Source organism: Salmo salar, chromosome ssa13, assembly GCF_905237065.1.
Source record: "Salmo salar chromosome ssa13, Ssal_v3.1, whole genome shotgun sequence".
Lineage (NCBI taxonomy): Eukaryota > Metazoa > Chordata > Actinopteri > Salmoniformes > Salmonidae > Salmo > Salmo salar.
In genome coordinates, this window is record NC_059454.1 from 21693970 (window position 1) to 21717564 (window position 23595).

The 23595-nt window shown below is 42.4% G+C and overlaps 1 protein-coding gene across 2 annotated transcripts in view; it reads left to right on the forward strand.

Annotated features, from left to right (window-relative positions):
- Nucleotides 1–4905: 4905 nt before the first annotated feature.
- LOC106566643 (prickle-like protein 2) overlaps nt 4906–23595 on the forward strand; it is a 65520-nt gene continuing 46830 nt past the window's right edge. For both annotated transcript variants that reach the window (XM_014134863.2, XM_045693041.1), the window contains exon 1: nt 4906–5396. The gene's annotated coding sequence lies outside the window, so the exon portion shown is untranslated. The remainder of the gene's footprint in view (nt 5397–23595) is intronic.

A 23595-nucleotide genomic window follows, 5' to 3' on the forward strand; every position in this document is an offset into this window, starting at 1 on the left:
CTGTTTGCAACACTTAACTAGATGGTTTGAACGTAACTCCTCAAACAAGCTCAAGCTGCTACTAACTGCTAATCAGCCTCAACACCTGTTCTCACTCTCCTTAATCACCATTACCACCCTACTTAAACCTGACCAAACAATAATGTATTCTCTCTGTTTTGTGTAGCATCCATCCTCCTCCCCACTGCCAGCCTGACAGTGATATCTGTCTGAGACTCCAAGCCAAACCATAATGAGTCAAACCCTCTGGATCCTTCATCTGCAGCACTTGGCTTCATCCAGTTCATTCTCATTTCCCCACTTCCATTCCATTTCCTTGTTAAATATTCTAAACCCATTTCATGTCTGGTCCTTTAACTTGTGAAAAATATAATAATTTGTGGTGCTGTGGCCATGTCACATTGAACTAAGATATGGAGTGCGGGTCTAACATTGTAAGTACATTTTGAAAGAAACATTTTGTGGCAAATAAAGGTTTAGTATTTATATGAGCAGAAAGAGAGGGAATGATGGAATGACTGAGTGTATGAAGATTGGGCTTCTCCTTTTCTCTCTGCAAGTTTCCATCAGCTTTAGCAGGTTGGTGTTTATTGTCATAAATCTTGCCCTGGAGGCAGAACTGATCGATTTCCGCTAGATGGACCAGCTGCAAAGTCAAAATTCATATTTTGTTTTGCTTTTTGGTCTTAGGGTTAGCAATGTGGTTAAGGTTAGGGTTAGGTTTAAAAACAGATTTAAAATCAGATGTTATGACTTTGTGGTGACCACTCTGCAGAGCTGCCTCCAGGGTAAGATTCATGACTGTAAATGTCAACCTGCTCAGATTTACCTTATTGTTTTTCCCAAAAGGCTCAGACTTTTCTGTTTCCATCTAAGGGATCTACACGGTCTACGTGAGTAGATCTACTTGCATAAATGTTTGTGTGTGGAGTCGTTTTTGAAGGGGAAGCGAACCCTTTTAATTGCGTTCCAACCAGAGAGGAAGTCCCCCTTGTGTAGTGTCGTGTCTTTGGCATCATTAAATTGAAGACTGTTATTTTATCAAATTGATTCTTTGTAATTATTATTACGTAATTAAACTAATCATGTAAATATAATTAACTAGGAAGTTGGGGCACCAAGGAAAATCTTCAGATTACTAAATTATAATTTTCCTAATATAATTCTTCAGATATTTTAATATCTGATCAATTAGTCTTCTAATTAATTAATTATTCTTTACCTCACCTTACTCTCATTCCAAACGTCATAAATTGTTGGTAATCTGCACGAACCCAGCCTTTACTATGAATCATCCATACACCAATTGTCTTATTAATCATGTATTTACTAACTAACTAAATAATCACAGAAATGCGTAAACAAACAAACAGTAGATATGGTTACAAGGAAACGATAGGGGAGGTTCCCTAGTGGGCTAAGCCGATATGACGGCTTGGTGGACAAAGGGAAGTGGGTGGAGAGAGTCTCCTCCAGGAATTTACAACCTGAGAAATCAGAACCTGGGTGTAGGAGAGAGAGAGAGAGAGAGAGGGATGCCACGATCTATACCCAGAAAGGGCCACGTCATGACAGTAGTGTAAATCCACTAGGGTCTTGGGGAGCCAGAGTAGCTAACCAAGCTAGAGGGGCCGAGGCACTCTTTTTGACTCTATCTAGCGACGACGTTTGAACTTCCGGATACGGTGTTATATGACTGTTTACAAATGCTAGCTACATGTCAAGATAGTCTGGTGTTCTATGCTTTACGACACTACTTTTTAGCCACAGAAGAAAACATGTCTCTTTTTAAATTGTAACAGCAAGAGCTTAAACTGCTATTATTACTCAGGATGAGAAGAAAAAAAAGACTGAGAAAATGGCAAATTCGTCCATTGAAGACTACAAGAGGGGACGATGGAGAATACGCGTCTCTTATTCAACCTATGCCAAGCATTGGCGAGGTTGTTCAATACTTTAGGATGTCAGTTGCCAGATTTGACGACTTGCTTCAGCGGCTTGCCCCTCACATCTCACAGAAGAGAACTCACAGCTTACCCGTAAGGGCTGCGGAAAAGCTATCTGTGACCTTTCGGTTTTTGGCGAGTTGCAGCACACAGCAAAGTAACACTGTGAGTTATAACTTAACCTAGGAATCTCGACAGTTTGTGCCATTGTCACGGAAGTGTGCCAGGCTATCTGGTATGTCCGAAAGGAGGATTTTGTTGCTTATCCCTCCGTGGCACAATGGACAGAAATCGTTTGAGATTTTGGGGACTGTTGGAATTATCCGTTGTAATGCAGGAACTGCCCACAGAAAAGGGATACCTAGTCAGTTGTACAACTGAATGTCTTCAACTGAAATGTGTCTTCCACATTTAACTCAACCCCTCTGAATCAGAGAGGTGCGGGGGGCTGCCTTAATCGACATACACAACAGATTTTTACCTTGTCAGCTCGGGGATTTGACATGTTCGGATCGGAGATCCGGTAAACTCGGCAGTGATTACTACACCTACAAGGTATTTTTGTCAATGGTACTGATGCAAGGTACCGACCATATCCAGGGAAGATACGCTAAAAACATGCGACTATATACATGTGAAAATTATACCAATATAGATGGTCTAATGATATGCCTCACATAAAAGTGAACTGGCATCCCAATAATAGGATGGGGGCCTATGTCCAAAGCATAGGCTAAACAGTTGTTACAGTACACATTTGACAGCCTTCATGTTCCTGTTCAATACTATGGAAACACTTATTTTATTCAAGGGTAATTCTGGCCTTGATGATGCCAAGAATGACTATGACTTCCGCCACTCAAGAGCCAGAAGAATTTCAGAGAACTGCATATGGATCCTTGCTGCAAGATGGAGGATGCTGGGATGAACCCTTGATGTTGCCCCAGAGAAAGCTGAGACCATTGGGAAGGCCTACGTTGCCCTCCACAACTACCTTTGCAACACAGACACTAACACAGACACTGACAACACCGATTCCTCAACACGGTACATCCACCCCATGTTTGTTGACCACTCCACACCCACTGGTGACCTGCTTCCAGGAGAGTGGAGACAGGTGGTACAAGGGTACACCAGCTTCCTGGATGCAAGAAACATGTCAGCAGAAAAAGCAACCAAAATTGCTATAGACGTGTGCAACAACCTCAAGGACTACTTCCTCACACAAGCAGGTCAAGTGTCTTTCCGGGATGCTGCTATCACGTGTGGCAACGTTCAGTAAAATTTGGCGTGTGGTTTAGAAAATGTGCACTCATATGTCCTCTTCTTCTGGTTGTTGACTGATTGTGTCATTGTGTCATGTTGTGAGCTACACACTTGATTTTGCACGGCTCCAACCGCCGTGTCTTTGTGAGACGCGGTGTGGGTGATCTCCGGATGTATATTTCCCACCATAAAGCATGGAGAAGGAGGTGTTATGGTGTGGGGGTGCTTTGCTGGTGACAATGTCTGTTTGGAATTCAAGGCACACTTAACCAGCATTGCTACCACAGCATTCTGCAGCAACACGCCAACCCATCTGGTTTGGGCTTAGTTGGACTATTATTTGTTTTTCAACAGGACAATGACCCAACACCCCTGCAGGCTGTGTAAGGGCTATTTTACCAAGAAGGAGAGTGATGGAAAAGCAGCCAACAAGTGCTTAGCATATGTGGGAAGTCCTTCAAGACTATTGGAAAAGCATTCCAGGTGAAGCTGGTTGAGAGAATACCAAGAGTGTGCAAAGCTGTCAAGGCGAAGGGTGGCTACTTTGAAGAATCTCAAATATATTTTGATTTGTTTAACACTTTTTTGGTTAGTACATGATTCCATATGAATTATTTCATAGTTTTGATGTCTTCACTATTACTCTATGTTGAACATAGTAAAAATAAAGAAAAAACCCTTGAACGAGTAGGTGTTCTAAAACTTTTGACCGGTAGAGTATATATATTATCATTTTCAATATTGGATGTGAGAGACTATAACATCACCAGGAAATTAGCTCAAAGTGATTTTAATTTAGGTAATCTGTTCCCAAGTATTCCCAATAATAAATAGAGAGGCATATGTGATCATATCCCAATGTAATCAAGGTTTGAAATAATTCTGTTTTTGTCAAATACTATATGTGTTCGGGATTCTTGCAGTCAATTTGCAGTGTACTAATTATTTATAACTATGCTCCTACCCCACCGACCATCCGCTCAAGGAAAATCGGCCCACGGCTGAATGTAATTGGGGACCCCTGGTGTCGATGGTGGCAGGTTGGTTGAATGAAAGTCATCATAATCCAACAGCAGTGGTCAGTTGTAAAGGGTTTGCAATCAGCAGCACTTCAGAATTAGAAGGAGAATCAGCCCTAGAATTCCCTGATTCTGCCCAGCAGGTTTATATATCCCCCCTATTCAATCAGGCGCAACCCAACAGGACAAAATAGGTTATTATCAAAAAGATGTCAAATCCACCAGTGGACTCTGCATTCCCCTTCACTTTCTGTGCCTGATGTAATTATGCATCAGAGGAGAAACCCTTTCCCTGACAGACTACTGTGACACAGTTTCAAAGAGGAATGCAGCTGTCATTCACTGACTACCTCACCATATGACCAGAGTCCACAGCATCCCATAAAATCGACAAGTATGTAAAAGTTCTCTCACACTTTCCCCTTCCTTGTCTCTGGTGGTTTTATTCTCCTCTCCTTCCCTCCTTGTTTCATCCCCTTCTCCTCATGATAGCAGTGGTGGAGCCTCGGCCCTGGTTAGTACCCTTGTGATTTTAATCATAGGCAGTTTGCTGCGTTGTGATTGGCTCAGAGACAATGACTCACTCTCTAACAGGCTGGAGAGATGATGAGAAGAGGAGGGGGGGTAGAGGTGGGAGTAGCTTTCTATCAGTCTATTTCTCAGTGAGAGCCTGCTTGCCTAACTCTCATTAGCGCTCACAGAAAGTTCATAACACACATGCCATGCATGTGAAGGAAGCCAACCCAACCTGAATGTGCTGATCTGTTGTAGTATTCTTCTCCCTTTACCTCTGAGCAGCCTTGAGGAGAGACACCACGCCTGGAGGAGAAATAAAGAGAGAAAGAGAGAGAATAACAGAGTGAGGGAGGGAGACTTGAGCTGGTGACAGAGCTTGCAGGCTCCAGTCGTGCCTCTCATCTGTCTGCTGCTGCTGCTGCGTTGCAGTCAGAGTCAGAGCCAGGGGCTGAGCTGAGCTGAGCTGGTGTTTTTCTCAGTGATCTACAGACAGACAGAGCAGTGAGCTGTAAGCTGTGAACAGTACTGTACCTCTGCCACACCACTGCCATGACAACACTGTGAGTGAAAAGAGAGAGTTCCTCCTGTCCACCACCTCTCTAAAGCTACAGCTGTGGAACCCTGCAGCCACAGACAGATAATTACAGAGGTGAGTCTGTCTGCTGCTTTTCTGTAGTCTGTAGTCAGAGAGAGAGGGCGAGAGAGATTTCAATTTGCAGTAGTGAACTGTTTTGGCAATAAAACATATGTATCCACTGAATTGAGGGAGAGAACGAAAGAAAGAGAGGGAAATACTTGCATGGTGTGTTTTGGTTCACAGCTTAATGTGCTCGTAAAACTTCATGAATTGATCTTTGGTATTGTTTTCATTAGTGTTGGGTGAGAGAATGTGACATCTTAGTTTCTTGGTGTGTTAGATGACTCAGAAAGATGTAACACTGAAGTGTTTATAATAAGACTGAACAGGTTTAATGCTGATGATATTACCAAAGGAAAGTGTGGAAAGTTTTCTGAGTCTGATACCATTTTTAGGGTGTATCCATTATGAACTGCCACAGACAAGGGGTGTGTGTGTGGGTGCTATGTTTATGTTTGTGTATTCTGTTTACTTTTTGAATGGCAAGTAATGTATCGAGCTATATCCCTCTTACAACCTACGTGTGTGTGTGTGCACGTGCCCTTGTGTGTGCTCGTGCCTGTGCCTGTGTTTGTGCGTTCCAGTGAGAGAGAAAGAAAGAGGCAGTGAGAAAGAGAGAGAGTGGGTGGATGCAGCAGCAGCAACATTACTGTTATCAGACTTAGCTCAGGAGCAATGAAACATGAAGACACAAGTGTCTTTTCAGCTGCTCTGATTTAAACCACCGACCAGCTGACAGAATGCAAATATCCACATAGCTAGGCTACTGTACCTTACAGCTGTCCAGCCAGCCTGTCAACTGTATAACTCAGTATCTGTATAGCTGTCCCTCTGGTTCTCAGGGTGACTGTGGGTCTAGATCATCTCCTCTGTACTGTATGAAGACTGATCCATCCCTATGGACTGAGCTGTGTGGGCAGGGGTGGAGCATGGAGAGCTATACTGCAGTAATCTTGCCCGTGACACATTTGATAACTGCCTCCTATTTCTGCTTTCTAAGCCATATAAATGGCTTTCTAAGCCAGCATGGGGAAAGGGTTCAGTGGCGATGTCTAATGTGTTAGTACTAACCACTTGTAGATGCTTCTGGGGGGTTTCTGCTGCAGCTTTTTCTGTTAGGTACTGTCTATTGCTATTGGCAGGCTCTGACTGTTTTGGGGTTTGTTTCTAATAGACCATCAATTCAGTGTGAAATTCCTCCATTTTAGTGTGTGAAGACATCGACTGAGGCCATTTCTGTTTCTTACGTCAGTTACTGTAGAAGCATAGAGGAATAGACTGAGCGGAAATGGTGGAGAATGTTGTTTGCTTCATTCATGTAGAACAAGGACAACTGCAGATTTCAGAGAAAAGGCAGAGTCTGGATAATACGCTGGGAATGCCACAGCCTCTGCCACAGCCTCTGCCACAGCCTCTGCCACAGCCTCTGCCACTCCTGTCTGACTATCTGAGAGATGTTGAGAGATGCAGAGAGATGCGTAAGCTCCCTACTGACCCTTTCACATCCCTTTATCCCCCTCCTTCCACCCCTCCATCTCTCTCCCACTGTAATTGAAGTGTCGTCTCTCCACTTTCACAGAATCGACCCCCCCTCGTCCGACCCCCTCCCCTTCTCCCCCCAGCTCTGTCGCCACAGAAACGGCTGATTCTGGAAGGGTGGTGGGTGGAAAAAGACACAGAGATCCTGAATGCTCTGCCTCCTGCAGCATTGTACTGTAGTTATCTGCATCTGTATTGCCTGTGTGAATCTGTGTTGGCTGTGGCTCAGATGGTTCAGTCGGTTAGTGATTGGTGCTGGCAACAGCAAGGTTGTGGGTTCAATTCCTGCTTGGGTCACTGTTGGTTACTGAATCTGTGTGCTCACTGTTCTATGCTTTGAATGAAAGGGGCTGCTCAATGACCATGTTGTGGCTAATGTAATGCTGGAGGGTTACACAGAGGATATTGTGTGTGTGTGTTCTCAGAGCTATCACTGAGCTGATTAATAATGTAATGTAGCATGACCAAGACAGTTATTAATGGATGTGGCTCGACCTTGCACTCCTGCAGTCGATAGGATGCCTAGTGAATGATGGAGAGATATGGATTGAGTTATGGGAGAGACCACAAACCAGATGTTGAGAATCCATGCCATGCTAATGTGTAATGGAACATGCTTGCCCCCTCAGATAGTAAAGGCCCACACACATACAGCCAATGAACACTGTAAGAGGCAGGTCTCTGGTAGGACCTACAGTACAGGCATGTCAATCAAACAGAATAATTTCAGAACACCCCTGTCCCCTCCTACACAGAGTGTTCTGTGGTTGTTTTCTTCCTGTCAAGTTTTCCATTCATACAGTACAATATAGAAAAATATTATTAATTCTATGCAACCTTCACTGTGTGTTTTTGCCATATACAGTTGAAGTCGGAAGTTTACATACACTTAGGTTGGAGTCATTAAAACTCGTTTTTCAACCACTCCACAAATGTCTTGTTAACAAACTATAGTTTGGCAAGTCGGTTAGGGCATCTACTTGTGCATGACACAAGTCATTTTTCCAAAAATTGTTTACAGACAGATATTTCACTTATAATTCACTGTTTACAGTTTACATACACTAAGTTGACTGTGCCTTTAAACAGCTTGGAAAATTCCAGAAAATTATGTCATGGCTTTAGAAGCTTCTGATAGGCTAACTGACACAATTTTAGGCAATTGGAGGTGTACCTGTGGATGTATTTCAAGGCCTACCTTCAAACTCAGTGCCTCTTTGCTTGACATCATGGGAAAATCAAAAGAAATCAGCCAACATTGTGTACCTCCACAAGTCTGGTTCATCCTTGGGAGCAATTTCCAAACGCTTGAAGGTACCACGTTCATCTGTACAAACAATAGTACGCAAGTATAAACACCATGGGACCACACAGCCATCATACTGCTCAGGAAGGAGACGCATTCTGTCTCCTAGAGATTAACGTACTTTGGTGCGAAAAGTGCAAATCAATCCCAGAACAACAGCAAAGGACCTTGTCAAGATGCTGGAGGAAACAGGTACAAAAGTATCTATATCTACAGTAAAACAAGTCCTATATCAACATAGCCTGGAAGGCCACTCAGCAAGGAAGAAGCCACCGCTCCAAAACCAACATAAAAAAGCCAGACTACGGTTTGCAACTGCACATGGGGACAAAGATCGTACTTTTTGGAGAAATGTCCTCTGATCTGATGAAACAAAAATAGAACTGTTTGGCCATAATGACCATCAATATGTTTGGAGGAAAAAGGGGGAGGCTTGCAAGCCGAAGAACACCATCCCACCCGTGAGGCACGGGGGTGGCAGCATCATGTTGTGGGGGTGCTTTGCTGCAGGAAGGACTGGTGCACTTCACAGAATAGATGGCATTATGAGGATGGAAAATTATGTGGATATATTGAAGCAACATCTCAAGACATCAGTCAGGAAGTTAAAGCTTGGTCGCAAATGGGTCTTCCATATGGACATTGACCCCAAGCATACTTTCAAAGTTGTGGCAAAATGGCTGAAGGACAACAAAGTCATGATATTGGAGTGGCCATCACAAAGCCCTGACCTCAATCCCATAGAAAATTTGTGGGCAGAACTGAAAAAGCGCGTGCGAGCAAGGAGGCTTACAGACCTGACTCAGTTACACCAGCTCTGTCAGTAGGAATGGGCCAAAATTCACCCAATTTATTGTGGGAAGCTTGTGGAAGGCTACCCAAAACATTTGACCCAAGTTAAACAATTTAAAGGCATTTCTAACAAATACTAATTGAGTGTATGTAAACTTCTGACCCACTGGGATTGTGATGAAAGAAATAAAAGCTGAAATAAGTAATTCTCTCTACTAGTATTCTGACATTTCACTTTCTTAAAATAAAGTGGTGATCCTAACTGACCTAAGACAGGGAATACTTACTAGGATTAAATATCAGGAATTGTGAAAAACTGAGTTTAAATGTAATTGGTTAAGGTATATGTAAACTTCTGACTTCAACTGTAGGTCCTTCAGATGTTTTTTAAAATATTTGTATTTCACAAGTCAGTTAAGAACAAATTCTTATTTACAATGATGGCCCACCGAAAGGCAAAAGGCCTCCTGCGGGGACGGGGGCTGGGATTACATTTTTTAAATAAAATCTAATAAAAATATAGAACAAAATACATCACGACAAGAGAGACAACACAACATTACATAAAGAGAGGCCTAAGACAACAACACATCATGGTAGCAACACAACATGACAACAACATGGTAGCAGCACAAAACATTATTGGGCACAGACAACAATACAAAGAGCAAGAAGGTAGAGACAACAATACATCAGGCAAAGCAGCCAACTGTCCGGTTTGAGTACACTCAGAAAAAGGTGCTATCTAGAACCTAAAAGTGTTATTTGGCTGTCTCCATAGGATAACCAATTGAATAACCATTTTTGGTTCCAGGTAGAACCCTTCTGGTTCCAGGTACAACCTTATTGGGTTCCATGTAGAACCCTTTCCCCAGAGGGTTCTACATGGAACCCAAAAGAGTTCTACCTGGTTCTCCTATCGGGAAGCCGAAGAACCCTTTTTCTAAGAATGTATGAAGTATATTGTGATATTGATTAATCACAATTTAAAACATGAACATCCATCAAACTCCAGGTGCAGGGTCCATGGAATAACAAGGATACCAGCACACTGTCTGCATACAGAACTAATATCTATGTGAGAGTGGGTATTCATCTTTTTATGAAGATGATGATGATGAATCACAGGGCATTAAAATCCACTCAGTTAATCAGGCCTATGGTCCATGTCACACTGCTGCTAGTGCTGACTGTGACTCATCCCTATGGCTATAGGTCAATATAAACCCTTTTTAAACTAATGTCATGAAAAAGGTCTCTGGAATGAGTTTGGGGCCCCATGGAAACCTCTGCTCACTGAAAGCTGTCACTGTCACAGAACCACAACACAGTTAGTCCCCCACAGGACCCCATAAGACCGCCCTTAGTGAATGCCTGATTAAATTAGGACAGGAATTATGCTTAGGCAGGAAGTACTGTGGGAGATCCAGGTTCATCTATGTTGTTTTTCTCCCTGGAAATGATCTTTTAGATCTCTGCCTGCTGTGTGATGAATTACGTCATTGATCCCCCAATGTGTAATTTCCTTTTATATCCGTCCAGAAATATTATTAGAAGTATACTCTATGGGGATTGGAGTCTTTCTATTAAATTAGACTGACTTCAGTATGAAAGGTTCAAAGCTTCGAGTCCCACTTTACATTACATGGGTAAGAACATGTCTAATGGCAAAGAAAACTAGTGGTTAGTACAATGCATGTGTATGTACTTACATTTAGGCTGACACTTTTGCATGGGAATTTCCAGTTGCTATGGTATAATGCCTACCCAAAGTTTAGTTGGGGCTATTCAATTCTATTTCTGTGATTCCGGTAACAATAGGAATCGAAGAATAGAGAGGATGTGGGCTGCAGTGGTGCAGTCATTACAGTCAGCTGTGTGACGCAGAGCCCGCCCCAGACTCCAGACTCACACAGCATACTGCAGACACATCAAAAGTTACAGTCACAGCACTGAGCAGAGTCATCTGAGAGAATAGCTCAACACAGGTGGAGGAGGAAAACACAGGTGACACTGCTTCATAATCCCTTGAAGGTGTTACGATAGGAAGAATATCTGATGATGAAGATGAGGATAGAATACGAGGATATTGCTCCTGCATATTGTTTTCCTCACATTCCTATTTCCTTAGGTTTCTCACTTTCTAAATTCTCTCTCTATTCATGTCATTAGAACAGTAGTGGAAGCAGATATCTCTTACGACTATGCTGTTACCACCATTGGAAGCCTTGGAGTGCAGAGCTATGTCCTGATCAGTCACCCAGTCATGGTTTGAGGATACTTGCCCCTCCAGTGTAGCTGAGGAAATATGTGTGGAATTGTGGGCCTCAGGTGGAAATCAGCTGCTCTTTCCTTAAAGTACAACCCTTTGGAGCTCATTTGATCAGTTATAGAAAGTGGGTGTGTGCAAGCATGTGTGTGTATGTGCCCTTCAGCGCATTCAGTGTGTCATGTGACTTCTGGTAAACATTCCTGCCGAGTAGTCAGCTGACTGTAGTGGCAGCTCCCTGTTGTGCACGAGCACATCCTGTACCCATGGATACACAACATCCCCCAAGAGAGGAGAAGAGAGAGAGAGAGATGGGAGAAAGTAGGAGGATGTCACAGTAGCACCTTCCTGAACAATCCCAACAGTCTTGATGGTCAGGTAAGACCTGATAGGACCTCATCTCTCTCTGTCTGCCCAGTTGGCAAGGGTTAGGGTCAGGGTGACACTGGGGGGAAGCCAGTCTGACCAACCCAAACTGTAGCTGGCAAAATTGAAGATTTTCAGGGATGAGAACAAGTAGGAAGAGAGAGTGTTTATGAAGAGGAAATGAGAGCGAGAGAGAAAGAGAGGGAGAGATTGATAAAGAGAGAACGAGTGGGAGGGAGTCAGTGTTTCCAAGGTACCCCACTGGTGATTAATGAGGGTATGATGGAGGTTATTCTCGTTCCTCACCCCCCCATCCTTCCATCCCTCTCCCTTTACTTTCTCCCTTAGTTTTCTCCTCCCTCTCTCTGCCAAAACAGCCCAGGCCTGGCAGAGGCGTTCCTCAAACAGGGTAATGCAGTGTGGAAGACTGATCCATCCTGACTGGGTAATTGATTGAAGTGAAACGAAGAGGGGGAGGACATTAGCTGCGACACTCACCACTCATGTAGAGGGATGCATCCCTCACTTAGCTGATCAGATTAATGATTATGGAGTGGGCTTCGGTTATTGACTTTACATTCTCAACTATCCCCAGCTGGCATATAGATTGATTTGCTCAATAAGTTTGGGCCTTTCATTTTAATTGAATTGTTCTAATGATAAATTGGGCAGTTTTAAAATATCTGGTCTGAAGAATGTTAATAATATGGCTGAGTTGTCATGTGGTTTAAACTGTGTGATCTGTGGAAAGAACTACTGCTGCGAATCGTAACTTTACCTAATGGACTGGGGTCACTTTACCTTTAGTGGTTCAGTTAAGGTTTGGACATGGGTAGTTCTTTATAGATGACCCTTGTACTCTAGATCAGTGGTTCCCAACCTTTTCCATTCTGGGGACCACCGAATCACTGTCAAAAGCTTTTGAGAACCACCAGTAGAGGATATTTTTTAAATCACATATCTTGCCGGTCAAATGGACAATTTGGGCAGTGAATGTAACAAATGAATGCCTATTATTATTATTATTATTATTATTATTATTATTATTATTATTATTAAACATTTGCATTGTGAAAGTAATGTAAAATTCCTTAAAATAAGTAATTTATAAAAATGGATTGATAAATTGTGGACCACCTGCAGTACGCAGACCGTAGTTTGAAAACCCCTGCTGTAGATGATGCCCTATAAATTGCACGTTGAGGAGATTAAAAAAGTTGTATTATAGTATATATGGATTACTAGTGGAGACCTGATCCAGACAGAGACATAATCTGAGCTCATTTTAAACCCATCTGCAGCCATGTGAGCCTGACTCTAACTGTGCATTCGGAAAGTATTCAGACCCCTTGACATTTTTCACTTTATGTTACGTTACAGCCTTATTCTAAAATTGATTAAATCGTTTTTTCCCCCTTATCAATCTAAACACAATACCCTATAATGACAAAGCAAAAACAGGTTTGATTTTGTATAATAAAAAATGAAAAAATATAAATGTACATATGTTTTCAGACCCTTTACTCAGTACTTTGTTGAAGCAACTTTGGCAGCGATTACAGCCTCAAGTCTTCTTGGGTATGACGCTATAAGCTTGGCACACCAGTATTTGGTGAGTTTCTCCCATTTTTCTCTGCAGATCCTCTCAAACTATGTCAGGTTGGATGGGGAGTGTCGTTGCACAGCTATTTTCAGGTCTCTCCTGAGAAGTTTGATCAGGTTCAAGTCCGGGCTTGGTTGGGCCACTCAAGGACATTCAGCTCTAGGAAGAGTCTTGGTGGTTCCAAACTTCTTCCATTTAAGAATGATGGAGGCCACTATGTTCTTGAGGAACTTTAATGCTGCAGATATTTTTTGGTAAACTTCCTGTGCCTCGACACAATCCTGTCTCGGAGCTGTACGGACAAGTTATTTGACCTCATGGCTTGGTTTTTGCTCTGACATGCACTGTCAACTGTGACCTTATATAGACAGGTGTGTGCCTGTCCAAATCATGTCCAATAAATTGAATTGACCACAGGTGGCCTCCAATCAAGTTGTAGAAACATCTCAAGGATGATCAATGGAAACAGGATTTGCCTGAGCTAAATTTTGAGTCTCAAAGTAAAGGGTCTGAATTCTTATGTAATTAAGGTATTTCTGTTTTTTGGTGGAAAAAGGGAAGGGGTCTGAATACTTTCCGAATTTTGAAGCAGAGTGATGTTTGAGGGGAAGATGAATTTCTTTTGCCTGGGGCGAAATGTTGAATGTTGTGTCTTCAACGAGTTGTCATAAATCCCGCAGGCTTTGGTGGAGTGTCTGAGATGGCTGCCTCTGCCTTCAGCTCCCTGCTGTCTGCTGATGACTAATTCCCTCTCCACACACATTCGATATTAAAACGCTTAAATTGGCTTCAGCAAGCCCATTATTAACACACTCATTAGTACTGATTGAATGCTCAAGAGCCATCGTACCATCGTTTTACCACGACTGCTCCTCCATCCTCCTGGTCTATCTGTCTAGCAGATTCGTAATCTTCACACAGAGGTTCTGAGTCATTTTGGTCCTTCTGAGGTGCCATTGAGCTTAGTTTCAGGGTGTCTCGGTGCTAACCTCATAGCTCTGGCCAATTAGTCCCATCTGGACCTGCTCTTCCTGCCATCTGGTCCTTTTTTCGCTCTAAATGGCCAATCACCTCGTGAGTTCTGGTTTCAAAATGGCTCCGGTGTAACATTCCTGGCTAGAGGGAGGTGTGATGAAGGATGAATGAAAGGGCAACATAGAGCTTCACAGGGTAGATATAGTTATGGCTTTTCAATTGATGAAGTCCCTTTCACTTTATGCTACTACACACAATATGATTTTCCAATCTGTCACAGTATAAAGTGCTGACCATTTTAGGAGGGAGATTACTTAGAGAACAATACAGACTTCATGCTTACCATTTGACATTTACATTTTAGTCCTTTAGCAGACACTCTTATCCAGAGCAACTTATGGATGTGAGTTCATGCATACAAACCACAACATTTCAGGTGACAAATGTTTTTTGGAACACTTCACATGTGTAGTTTCATGTCATCACATGTTGCTTTACATGTTGTCACATATTATCACATTAACTTCAATTAAGATCACATGTGATTACATGAAAACATGTGTTTTTGGAACACTTCACATGTGTAGTTTCATGTGGTTTTTCCATAATGCTGATTCCCCAAATCAAAAGTTGCCTACCGCCAAGCTCAGTTTGGAAAGGGAGACAGAAGAAGGGGTAAACCAGGCTAAGGTGGATACCATGTCGGTGTATGCCAGAGAGGATGGTGATAAAGGTGATCGATGATGATGATGTGTGTGTGTAGGCCTACCTAACCAGGGGTACTGAGAGGAAATGCAGGTCGGGATTCTGCTACTGGTGCTGTACTGGTGGTGACGATTTTCTTATTAAACATTTGCATTGTGAAAAGTAATGTAAAATTCCTTAAAAGAAGTAATTTATAAAAATGGATTGATAAATTGTGGACCACCTGCAGTACGCAGGCCGTAGTTTAAAAACCCCTGCTGTAGATGATGCCCTATAAATTGCACGTTGAGGAGATTAAAAAAGTTGTATGTACTGGTGGTGCCGATTTTATAAAGCCATTTTTACATTTTTACATCAGCAGTTGTCACAAAGTGCTTACACAGATACCCAGCCTGTCTGCTCTATGCAGATGAGTGTGAGGAGAGCAGCCTGTATGAGAACTATCTGTGTGGCTGCCATGGCCGAGGCCTGGGGTTCTCTCCACTGAGGGACAGAGCTGAGACTACTAATGGCATTATTATTGTCTCTCTGAAATACCATAACCCTATTTAACACCCATAGATTCAAACAGACAGAGGCCCACACATGGACAATAAAACAGACAAGCATGTATGCATGCCAGTGGAGGCTGCTGAGGGAAAACGGCTCATAATAATGGCTGGAACAGAGCGATTGGAATGGAATCAAACACTGTGTTTGATGTATTTAATACCATTCCACTAATTCCACTCCAGCCATTACCACGAGCCCGTCCTCCCCAATTAAGGTGCCACCAACCTCCTGTGACACACACACACACACACACACACACACACACACACACACACACACACACACACACACACACACACACACACACACACACACACACACACACACACACACACACACACACACACACACATACCCACTAGCCCAACTCATAACCCAGGAGAGATAATATGACTGGCCTCTGTGTCATAGCCTCACATTAATATTTACAACTGTGAATACTGAATGGAGTCAAGTGGATGGCGTACTGATTGTCAGAATGGAAGGGGATTTTTCTGCTCTGCAATGATTGACTGTGACACCCATGTAAATCACCACAGCTGTATGAAACTGACTACACTGTTAAGAGGCTGAGGATGCAATCCCGTTGATTTACATAGAAAATGCTTACACACTCCCCAAATCCCAAATCTAAATTCTTCTTCTCCAGATGGCAGATCTGCATTTTAAATCCTTCTTTTTCTTGAGTTCTCTGTTTGGAATTCCTTTAGAGGCTAGATCCAGCCGACCAGAAAGATGTGGGTTTCTGCTAATGATTTCTCTTATCACCTAAATGGGTTTGACGAGATGAGGGAGTGCAGTGCAGTGAAGCTGCTAGCTATTACACCTCCTCTGTAAAAACCGCAAGCATGCACACACACACACACACACACACACACACACACACACACACACACACACACACACACACACACACACACACACACACACACACACACACACACACACACACACACACACACACACACACACACACACACACACACACACACACAAACAAAAGCATGCACACACACGCACAAACAAAAGCATGCACACACACATGCGTGCGCACATGTACATACACATACACACACACACACACACACACACACACACGCATAAACAAAAGCATGCACACACACATGCGTGCGCACATGTACATACACATACACACACACACACACACACACACTCACACATACTCACACTCCAAATCAACAGAGCTGCTACGGTGCTGTACCACCTGCCTCTTATTAACCCCCTCATCAAGCAGAATAATATCACTGATAATCCAATTGTCTCAGCCCACAGCCTTCCTACAGCATTCCTACAGCATTCCTACAGCATTCCTACAGCCTTACACAGCATTCCCACAGTGTTCCTACAGCGTTACCACAGCTTTCCTACAGCATTCCCACAGCATTTCTACAGCCTTCCTACAGCCTTCAGCCTTCATACAGCGTTCATACAGTGTTCCTACAGGCTTCTTACAGGCTTCCTACAGCCTTCCTACAGCCTTCCTTCAGCCTTCCTTCAGCCTTCACACTGCATTCATACAGCGTTCCCACAGCAGGAATGGGCTGGATTGGGTTTTCCCCTCTTTCCCCGCATTCAGGAAGTCAAGTGAAAAGTAAAGCACTCCTGGCTTACACATACATTTATTTATCTCTTGCTATTTTGCCATGTTTCTTGATTTTTCTTTCTCCCTATTGCATCTCTCTCCCTCTATCTTCTGTGAGTGCAGAGGAAGTGGAGGTCAGAACGTGGTGAGCAGAACCCAGCTGGGTGTCTGGATCTGATTAGAAAAAGCACTTTCTGTGTGACTGTGTCTCCTGCTTACCTCATGGGAGGCTCTCTAACCGTTAATCAAACGGGGAACTACTGAAAGAGGCATCAAATCGCTCTCTCTTCCCTAGTAGGTCTTGATTTGTATTTATTTTAATTTTCTCTCACTCCCCAATAGCATCCCAAACCTCCCTCTCCTGAGTCTTCCTGATTGTGTTGATCCACTGACACAGGCTGCTGTTTTGATTAGTTGATGAGGTGCGGTCAACCCGGTCATAGAGGGAAGTGTAATGTGGGGAGTGCTGAGAGTTATTTTACCCCTGTAGTCCTCACAGCGACTGCAAGGTAAATTAATTTGAGGCTGTGGCTAATGATTTCCCCCCAGCCCTGTAAATGCTGTCTGTCTGTCTGTCTGTCTGTCTGTCTGTCTGTCTGTCTGTCTGTCTGTCTGTCTGTCTGTCTGTCTGTCTGTCTGTCTGTCTGTCTGTCTGTCTGTCTGTCTGTCTGTCTGTCTGTCTGTCTGTCTGTCTGTCTGTCTGTCTGTCTGTCTGTGTCTGGGTCCGTGTATATATGTTCACACAGTGTTAACTCATGCATAGCGGGAGCATATCTCTCAGACAACCACTAAAGCACCCAGACTCTGAAGAAATCACTGTAGAAATACTAAGCACCTCGTAGACTTTTTACAAGCTCTGCTATAATGAAACTCCTTAATATGACATATACTGAGCTCATATGGTATATAGGCTTCTCCTAGTTGTTGTAAAACTACATTCATTGTTATAACACATGTTTTCAAAACTGTCTCCTTATTTCTCAAAACTACACACAATTCCCAAAACTGCACACACAAAATGCAAAATGCCTCACATCTCCTTCAAAATGTAACACTGCATTCAAAATGCCATAAACACATGTCAGAATGAAGCATTTGCATCAAATGGCAAACACTGCTTTCATAATAGTACATTTTTGGATATACCATGTAAACACTGTTGTTCTAAATCTAAAGCTCTTTCATAGGCTTATATCTACATTTCAATACAATGTTCTACAGTGAAAGTAATCTGCTGAGAGGGTAACAAGTACACTGTAAACACCAATGCAATGTAGAAACAGAAAATATTTATTAGGCCAAACATTACTGTTGTATACAGTAGCACACAACAAACCCATAAACATATGTAAACCAAAAGTATATTCTTTAGAATACAGTAAAGAACACAGTTGTGTGTGTGGGGTCCCGGGGGGGGCAGTACAGGAATTGGTGGGGGGGGGGGGGGCAGTCACCAGTGCTAAGCTACGCTTCATCTCTTCTCCGGGCTGGGTCTGGCCACAATACTTCGTCCACATCACAAGATACGTTTTCTCTTGCCAAACATCGAGGGAAGTATCTCCTAGCATGGCGTATCCAACCTTGGACAGAGGCAACCTCTATGTCCCCACATGCATCCTCCATTGCCTGGAGAAGCGGAATGCGGGCATAGGGTTGGCGATCATACACTTTCCAGCGCCAGGCTGAGAAGAATTCCTCTATGGGATTTAGAAAAGGTGAATATGGGGGTTGGTACAAAACTACAAATTGTGGATGGGTGGCAAACCAGTTTTGGACCAGAACAGCCCGGTGAAAACTAACATTGTCCCATAAAACCACAAATCTAGCAGGCTCCAGATCTGGATCAGGGACAAGCATTGTGTAAATTGCATCCAGAAAAGTAAGCATATGGCCGGTGTTGTACAGACCCAGTGTGGCATTGTGATGGAGGACCCCGTTTTGAGTGATGGCAGCACACATAGTTATATTACCCCCACGCTGTCCAGGGACATTGGTAATTGCCCTCTGTCCTATTGTGTGTGTGACCTGGTGAATAAGTGTAGCATTTTGATTGGTTGTGTTTGGAAAAGGAAAGCAAGTCACTTCCTGTTAGATTTTTGTGTTTTAGGTAGAGAATTGTGTGTAGTGTTTTGAAAAAAGTTTTTTATGCAATTGACAACTGAGTCAAAGGCTGATAAATAGCTTCTGGTTTTGGATATTTGGTGTGTAGTTTTGCACTTTGAGTGAGAGGTTTCAAAAATCGTGTGACATCGTAAGAAGCCAATCAGAGGTTATTGAACCTTAACCCTGAAAGAGTGTGACTGAGGCACTATTGGACACTTTAAAACAATGTCCTCAAACAGTTGGTTGACTTGGTCATGCCTTTAATTGCTAATGAAACAGTATTAAGCATGTACAATCACCAATGGTCATTCCAATGGTCTCCCGCTAGTACCACATTTGACCTAGGTTATCTTGCAAGGGAATAGAAGGTTCATTTGGAGTAGTATAAAACCAACAAGGACTTGTTGACTCCTAAATTACCTTGCTGAGTTTGTTGCAGTTAATTGTTATGGAAACAGCATCTCCGTACATGTTCTTAGAATGATCACATGCCTACAAGAGACACATTTGACAGAATGCCCCATTTGACCTTAGCCTAAATTGCTCTGTCATTTGTTACAGTGCCTTGCAAAAGTATTCATCCCCCTTGGCGTTTTTTCTATTTTGTTGCATTACAACCTGTAATTTAAATTGATTTTTGTTCGGATTTCATGTAATGGATATACACAAAATAGTCCAAATTGGTAAAGTGAAATAAAAAAAATTACTTGCTTTATATATATTTGTTTTTATTAAAAAAAGTGGTGCATGCATATGTATTCACCTCCTTTGCTATGAAGCTCCTAAATAAGATCTCGTGCAACCAATTACCTTCAGAAGTCACATAATTAGTTAAATAAAGTCCACCTGTGTGCAATCTAAAGTGTCACATGATCTCAGTATATATACACCTGTTTTGAAAGGCCCCAGAGTCTGCAACACCTCTAAGCAAGGGGCACCACCAAGCAAGCGGCACCATGAAGACCAAGGAGCTCTCCAAACAGGTCAGGGACAAAGTTGTGGAGAAGTACAGTTCAGGGTTGGGTTATAAAAAAACATCAGAAACTATGAACATCCCACGGAGCACCATTAAATCACTTTAAGCCGTACACTCCACAGAGCTGGGCTTTACGGAAGAATGGCCAGAAAAAAAAGCCATTGCTTAAAGAAAAAAATAAGCATTCACATTTGGTGTTTGCCAAAAGGCATGTGGGAGACTCCCCAAGCATATGGAAGAAGGTACTCTGGTCAGATGAGACTAAAATTGATCTTTTTGGCCATCAAGGAAAACGCTATGTCTGGCGCAAACACCTCTCATCACCCCGAGGACACCATCCCCACAGTGAAGCATGGTGGTGGCAGCATCATGCTCTGGGTATGTTTTTCATCGGCAGGAACTGGGAAACTGGTCAGAATTGAAGGAATGATGGATGGCGCTAAATACAGGGACATTTTGGAGGGAAACCTGTTTCAGTCTTCCAGAGATTTGAGACTTGGATGGAGGTTCACCTTCCAGCAGGACAATGACCCTAAGCATACTGCTAAAGCAACACTTGAGTGGTTTAAGGGGAAACATTTAAATGTCTTGGAATGGCCTAGTCAAATCCCAGACCTCAATCCAATTGAGAATCTGTAGTATGACTTAAAGATTGCTGTACACCAGCGGAACCCATCCAACTTGGAAAAATGCCACGGGGGTGAATAATTTCGCAAGCCACTGTAAATACTTTAGTCTGAGACTGCCATCATTGAAGTAATTTGTGGTGACAAGGGGCACGAGGAGCGTTATACAAAACAAAGTCATCAAAGATTGGATCGTCTCTAACCAATCAGAGTATCAAAGCCAACGACACATTTTTTCAAACCGCTGTTTTACTCACGTGTGTTCTGGTTCTGGACCAACCCATCAGTTTCTGGACCAATCAGACGGCTTCTAATTTGATCGCATTTGGTGAAGGGTTGGGGAGGTATTCAGATCCAGACTCATTGCGGAGAAGAAACTAATTGCGTTTGGCCCTTATTAACAAGGAGTCTGGATCGTTCCACCAAGTCGGTTTTCTGAGAGGTAAACATATATTTTTTTTATTATGGATTTCACCAAATGTTATTATTTGATTAATTCTGTCTTTAAGAGTTTATGTTCAACTTCATGAGAAAAACAACTCGAGGTTAAATTAAAAAAATGTCTATAGTAAGTGCCTATTAAGTGCCAAATAAAGTAACAGGGTTGACCGTAACAGGATTGACGATTTCATCTTAAATCAGCCATTAATCCCCATGTGACAGGGGGAATGGAAGCTTGTTGTGTGCAACAGGGAGTGGAAAATGAATGCACGCTTAATTTTGGGGCTCTGGCGCAGCGGTCTAAGGCACTGCATCTCAGTGCTAGAGGCATTCATTACAGACCCTGGTTCAATTCCAGTCTGTATTACATCCTGCCGTGATTGGGAGTCCCATAGGGCGGCGCACAATTGGCCCAGCGTCGTCCGAGTTAGGGTTTGGCCGGGGTAGGCCATCATTGTAAGCAAGAATTTGTTCTTAACTGACTTGTCTAGCTAAATAAATCAATTGTAAAGTTCACAATAATTATTTTTCTTCTACATTTATAGCCTGTCTCTCTATGCGTAATAGGGTTGAGGTGTTACGCTCGACCTGTCCACAAAACACCAACAAATAGCCAAAAAGAGTAGAACCAGCTCACCTGCTTTTACACTATGATTTGACTATTAGATGTTCAATGTTTACTTTGAAAGAGGGTGCATGGAGGGACATGTCAAAATGCTTCATTTTTGCACTTTAGCAAGTCTTTATTAATATAAAAATCAGATTTATTGAATTCTCCATGTGGTCTACAATAAAGGACACTTAATTGACTTTAACAAGCTTTTACAATTCAATATTGGGGCACAATTTCTACTTAAAATATCAAAGGGACGCAAAAGGCACTCTTTTCGTGGAACGACCCTACTATGTTAGAAACAGGAGGTCCATTTGGACTAATAGGGAACAAAATTAAGACTTGTTATTTCTTCCATTAGTTTGCTGAAATGCTCATTGTAACAGTATTTACAGTAGCAAATAGGTTGTCCTTAGAATGACCACATGCCTACAAGAGATAATTTGTCTGAAGGCCCATTTGGAGTAAAAGAGCAACACCCACATTGTGGAAGAAATGGTGTTACAGTAATTCAGTTGTAGCTCAGTGTAGCCATGTCTTGAACCTTAACCTGTCATTGCATACTAATATACTAGTTAAAACTAAAATGTTCTCCTGGTTCTCCTTTATGTCCTTCTCTCTGCTGGTTGTTAACGTGATGGTCCCCCCTACCATAGTGGTGATGTCATCCAGGCTGAGTTGACTCCCCACATGGCTGTATGCCTCCCAGGCCCCACAAAAACAGAAACACATTGCTAATAGCTACCAGATCCACCTCATTAGTTAATTGTGTGTTGTGTAAAGGTCTTCATCTGTATACTGTAACTAACAGCACACTGACATTTACACTAATGCTAACAGATAACCTCTGAAAATGTTCACACTGTTATATTGTTATGTTGGACATCCATAGTTACGCTATTGTCGTTATTCAAAGAGCGTAGCTGTGGTCTTTGATATGAAAATCCCACAGTACTATGATTACTACAGGGGATGAGTGAAAAAAAGATAAATTAAACACTAACAATGTCCATATGTAATCCCCCTCTGCTTCTATTCTGTGGTCCTGCCATGCATCCCTGGTAGTCTAAATATGTATTCTCACAATCAAATAAAAATGTATAAAATCAAGCACCACATAGTAGGTTGTTCAGAGAACAAAAAACTATGGCAACACCAGGAATGGTATTTTGATACGGTATGTTACATAAACACCTTTTTGTTCTACTTCAAGAGGCTTTGTGAGTTAGACTTGATCTATGGAGACTTGATCTCTTGATCTTGTTTCATTGTCTGCCTTCTTTTTAAATGGTTGACTGTCACCGTCAAATTGGAACTCTTTGTGAGTACTATAAAGAAATGGGTGTGAGTCATTACACATCCATTGTTCATGACATGGCTACACAATGGAGCTAGTTTTCAATAAAAGCTGCAACAATGGGATAGGGTGTTAAATGAATCATGCCTTGAATGAGTGTTCATTCTATTGTTGGGATTGGTAGCCAAGCTCAAACTGCTCAAATGGAGTCCCTATACATAAGACTTTCCCTACAAAAGACTTTCCCAGACAGATGGCGTAGTTTAACCTTCTGTCTTTTACATGGTCATGCTTATGTGAAATATCTTACTCAAAGCAATTATTCCCAGGTGAAAGGCATTTTATACTCTACATAGACTTTCATTCTTGTGTCAAACATGAGCTAATGGAAATATATCATCTTGATAAAGATAGTTGTGACACTGTAGATGCAGTTACAGTATGT